This window comes from Sapajus apella, unplaced genomic scaffold, assembly GCF_009761245.1.
Source record: "Sapajus apella isolate SASKATOON/1434 unplaced genomic scaffold, GSC_monkey_1.0 scaffold6, whole genome shotgun sequence".
NCBI lineage: Eukaryota > Metazoa > Chordata > Mammalia > Primates > Cebidae > Sapajus > Sapajus apella.
This window is the reverse complement of record NW_022436946.1, coordinates 76808553-76813845: the sequence shown is the minus strand read 5'-3', so window position 1 is coordinate 76813845 and position 5293 is coordinate 76808553. Positions and strand designations below refer to the sequence as shown.

General features: G+C 35.2%; 1 pseudogene across 1 annotated transcript; it reads right to left on the bottom strand.

The window, feature by feature from the left end:
* Positions 1–2526: 2526 nt before the first annotated feature.
* On the bottom strand, positions 2527–3035 carry LOC116549749 (annotated as a pseudogene). The gene has a single exon (XR_004268042.1). The product of XR_004268042.1 is annotated as a 60S ribosomal protein L32 pseudogene (transcript).
* Between the last annotated feature and the right edge of the window lie 2258 nt (positions 3036–5293).

The following is a 5293-nucleotide window of genomic DNA, read 5'->3' as shown; positions in this document are numbered from 1 at the left end:
TATTGTGTTAACCCCAAAACCCTGAAGCATTTTTCAGGGCATTTTAAAATACGCTTTCTGTTGGTTAGTGTATGAATTTCAATGAAGGTCACTGCATCTTTTTTTTACTCCCTAGAAAGGGCATTAACATGATTGCTTATAAATAAGAATGAAGACTGTTAACTAATGTACACCAATGTGTTTATATTACTCCTTTATTACTCTTTCCCTCAAAAAATAGAGTAAGTTTTCATGAAGATGAAAAGGCATAACATGATTGTATTTTGTTTTAGTTTTTAATTAAACATGCTTAGGGAGCCATAATGTTGTCTTTGGCAGCTCAGATGAAGACAAACTGGGGACCAAGTTACTTTTTACTGTCAGAGGCTTTTTTTTTTTTTTTTAAGTGTATGGTAGAGTTGATTCTATGTGGTTAATCAGAAAGGCATAAATCTCCTTCTGTAAATACTTAAATGTTTTAGTTGGTACAGGGATCAGGAGGGAAAGAGGGTTACAGGTTACTTTGTAAATGTTATATACTTGTTTATAATTGTATAGTTATTTTGTTAATAATAATTTCCATCTAGTCATAAAAGTGATATCTGTATACTACTTAAAATTTTGAAAATTCAGGAAAATATACCAAAAAAATCTATAGACACCACCACTCGCAGCCCAGGTCAACTTCATTCTAATCCTTCTATAAAACAGGGCTCACTATAAGGTTGATTCTACCTCCTGGCTCTACCATATTGTGATCAGTTACACATTCCATCAAACTTCTTCCAAATCAAGGTTTATAATGGCTGTAGCATGTGTTTTAAATGGCTTCACCAAACTCAGTTCTATAAGTGGTTCTGGTTTTTTTTTTTTTTTCCTCTGTAGCACCTAGAGATTTAGAATGCTCACAAGCCAATGAGTTCTGATGCAAACATTGATAATAAAGGCTATGGTTTATGCAAATTTTCCTCTTTGGGCATTTGCCATTGCTCTGTCCCTTTCCTTCATACTCACAAAATGCACTGTAATGTGAGTAAGAGTAACATTACAGAGATAACCTCGACTCTACCCCAATTTATTAAATAATGGTCAAAGTTTGGTACTTTATCAGTAGTAACAAATTTTTTGTGACATACCTCACAATTGACTTTGTTATGTGACATCTCAGATGAATAATACTAAATTCAACTAAATACAGTTGTCATGCAGCAATGAATGTCCCTGCCATCAAATATTCTCTAATTATTTCCTTCTGATAACTGGCTAAAAGTAGAGCTATTGAATTGAAGGACATTAATTCTTGATATAGATTCCTAAACTTGCTTCTAGAAAAGTTTTCCAATTTTTAATCTCACATTCAACAATAGTGAGCGTTGGAATTAAGTTTCGCTAATTTGGTAAGTAAAAAAATATAGTCTTTAAAACAAAGTTATTTGAAATTGAGTAATTTAATCTTTCTTCTCATGTTTAGCTTTCTTTTTTCTTTACCTTTCCCTCCTTCTTCCCTTCTTATGTTTCTACCTCATTCTCTCCCTCCATTGCTCCTTCCCGCTCTTTCTTCTTCTATGAAATAGCTATTCATATTCTTTGTCAATTTTTCTAATCAGGTTTTAAAATTTACATGAGCTCTTTATATATTAGTTCTATTAAACTTTTTCTCATAAATCTGTGTCAATTATTTTCCTCAGTGTTATGCTTTTAAAACTATATTTATTTTTTCCTCATGACAGAGATTTTACTTCCGTTTTCGATAATCTTTCTTGTTGTAGGGAAAATTCTAATTATAATCTCCATAGTAAAATGTATACTATTGGGGGGGCATTTATTTTAATGCCTTTATAATTACAAACCACTTTCCCATCCTGAGACTTGATAAGTACCCACATTTTTTTCTAGGAGTGAATGTATGTACTTTCAGGGTTTGCGTGTGTGTGTGTGTGTGTGTGTGTGTGTGTGTGTGTGTGCGTGCACACACTTGCTTGTTTGAGACATGGTCTTACTCTGCTGCCCAGGCTGGAGTGCAGTGGCATGATCATGGCTCACTGCAGGCTTGATCTCTCCTGTGTTCAAGGGATCCTCTCACCTCAGCCTCTGGAGTAGCTAGGACTACAAGCACGTGCCGCCGAACCTGGCTAATGTTTTGTATTTTTTTGTAGATACAGGTTCTCTATGTAGCCCAGTATGGTCTAGGACTCCAGGGCTCAACCATCTTCCTGCCTTGGTCTCTCAAAGTGCTGGGAATACAGACATGAGCCACCATGCCCAGCCTCAATTTTCAACATATACAGTATTTGCCTTTGAACACACTCCATAAAGTTTGTTAAATAATAGTCCTATTTTCATTATTTTAAAGCAAGTTTATAATTTTACCTTAGATTTTTCTCTCTCATATAGCTATTTAGGAAGGCATTTGGTAATTTACAATGTGTTAGAATTTTTGATTGCTAAAACTTTAAAAAATATATAGTTTGATTGCACCATGGTCAGAGAATGCAGCTCCCTATAATTTCTAATTTGGGAACTTTTTTTTTTTTTTAATTAAGGAAGATGCCAGTTTTATTTAAACACAAAATGTGCACATAAGCTGTCTACTCATTTTCTTCACTGCATAGCCTGGCATTGGGGTTGGTGACTCTGATGGCCAGCTGGGCAGCTCTTTCCACAATGACTTTGCGGTTCTTGGAGGAAACATTGTGAGCGACCTCAGCACAGTAAGATTTGTTGCACATCAGCAGCACTTCCAGCTCCTTGATGTTGTGGACTGGGAACTTCCGGAAGCCACTGGGCAGCATGTGCTTTGTTTTCTTCTTGCTCCCATAACCAATGCTAGGCATCAAGATCTGGCCCTTGAACCTTCTACGAACCCTGTTGTCAATACCTCTGGGTTTCCGCCAGTTACGTTTAATTTTGACATATCGGTCTGACTGGTGCCGGATGAACTTCTTGGTTCTCTTTTTGACGATCTTGGGTTTCACAAGGGGTCTGAGGGCAGCCATGATGCCGAGGAGGAGATCGCTGCTACTTCCGTAGGCAGCGCCGAGTAAGAGAGAAGGCTAATTTGGGAACTTTTAAACGTTTTCTTTGTGGCAGTATTTGCTAAATTTTTATAAAAAATAATTATATTATCTTGAAAATGATATACATATGTATTTTTTGGTTCTTAGAATAGACATTAGTATATCTGTAGATTCATCCTTACAGATTATAAATTTTAGCCAAATATCTGTTTATCCATGGCTAAGAGAGATGTGTCCATGTCACCCATAAGAAGGTACTTTCCTTTTAGATTTCTAACATCCCTGATTTATGTATGTTAACATTATACTAATTAGCTTATAAAGTTCAATAACTATTATATTTTCCTTGTGAAACATATTTGTGTTAATATGTAATGACCCTCTTGGTTACCATTAATATCTTTCTGTCTCTGCGTCTTTTCTGAAATTAGTATTTCCTGTTTCCTTTTGTGAATGTCTGGTGTAAATTTGCCCATTCTTTTATTTTTAACTTGTGCATATCGTTTTGTTTTAAAGTGTTTTTAAAAAGCCACTCTAAAACATTTTTTAACTATCATATAGTTCAATGTTTTTAAACTGGAACTGAAGTATTTTTAATCATTCACAGTTATTATTATAACTAAAATATTTATTCATATTTCTTTTCCCTGGGCTTGTGATTTTTCTCATGTTTTCTTACTTATATTGCATATGGCTTATAAGCTTTTATACTTTCTATTATTTTAGAAGATAATCATTGGGTTCGAAGTTGTATCAAAAATTACCTTTGCGTTTTTCAAAATTGTGCTTTAAGTTGTATTTTCTAATGATTAGGATTGTAAAAAAAAAAAAAAAGATTTTGGTTCCTTTCAGACAAAATGAGGAAGTTAGCTATTTCCTTCTCTGCTTTGTTTTTCTTCACTTCTGTGTTTCTCTTAATCTACAGTTTTAGACCCAGCTACTTGCAATTAAATTAATTTTTACTTTCTATGTTTCCCTTCTGTTCCATAACTTTATTAGCAATAGTTATTGAGATTTACCTTTCTGTTTACTAGTTTTGATGACTTCCTCTGCTTGAGGTCTTCATTAGGATTCATCTCTTGGTTCACAGAAATACATCTTTAACATTGTCAAAAACTATACTTGGATAGTTTATTTTCCAAGCTCTCACAAACTCAGGAATATCATTTCTCTTTCCTTCATAACTGAGGGTCAAATTCTCTAAAAACACAATTCTTCAAACTTTTACCCTCACAATTTTTCCCCTAAAACATGTTGCTGTGTTGTTTTCTATAATTTTGTTTGAGGAGAATAAAGTGTTATAAATAGCATGTGTTTCAATTTTATTAGAAATTATTAATTTTTTTCTTTCCTAAATGCATAAAATGTTTTTTTTTAAATAAGTAACTTCAAGAGAAGAAGGAGGATCATGGCAGACATTAGGCAAGACTAGATTGCAGCTCTTACTCAGACAGAGCAGCATGTGGAGTCTCACATCATGAACTTTTGCTCCAGAACAACTGCAGGAATAAATCAGGAAAGCCAAAGAGAAACCACAGACCCTCTGAAGGAAGCAGATTGCTCCTGAAGAACCCAGGAGACATCCCAAATTCTGTCCTGGTATCCACAGCTGAGAGACCCACAGATGGTTCACATCACAGGACTCTGTGCAGACAACCCCCAGTACCAGCCCAGAGCCTGGTAGACCTGCTGGGTGGCTAGATCCAGAAGAGAGATAACAATCACTACAGCTCAGTTCTCAGGAAGCCACATCCAAAGGAAAAGGGGGAAAGCACTACATCAAGGGAACAGCCCTTGGGACAAAAGAATCTGAAAAACAGCCTTGAGCCCTAGACCTTCCCTCTGACAGAGGTTACCCAAATGAGAAGAAACCAGAAAACCAACTCTGGTAATATGATAAACAAGGTTGCTTAACACCTCCTAAAATTAGACTAGCTCACCAGCAATGGATCCAAACCAAGTAGAAATTCCTGATTTACCTGAAAAAGAATTCAGAAAGTCAGTTATTAAGCAAATCAAGGAGACACTAACAAAAGGCGAAGCCAGATTTAAGGAAATTTTAAAAATGATACAAGAAATGAGGAGAGACATTTTCAATAAAATAGCATAAATAAAAAACAATCGAAACTTGGGAAACAATGGACACACTGCAGTGCAATATGCTCTGGAAAGTCTCAGCAATAGAATCGAACAAGCAGAAGAAAGAACTTCAGAGCTCAAAGACAAGATTTTCAAAATAACCCAATCCAACAAAGACAAAGAAAAAAGATTAAGAAAACATGAACAAACCCTCCAAG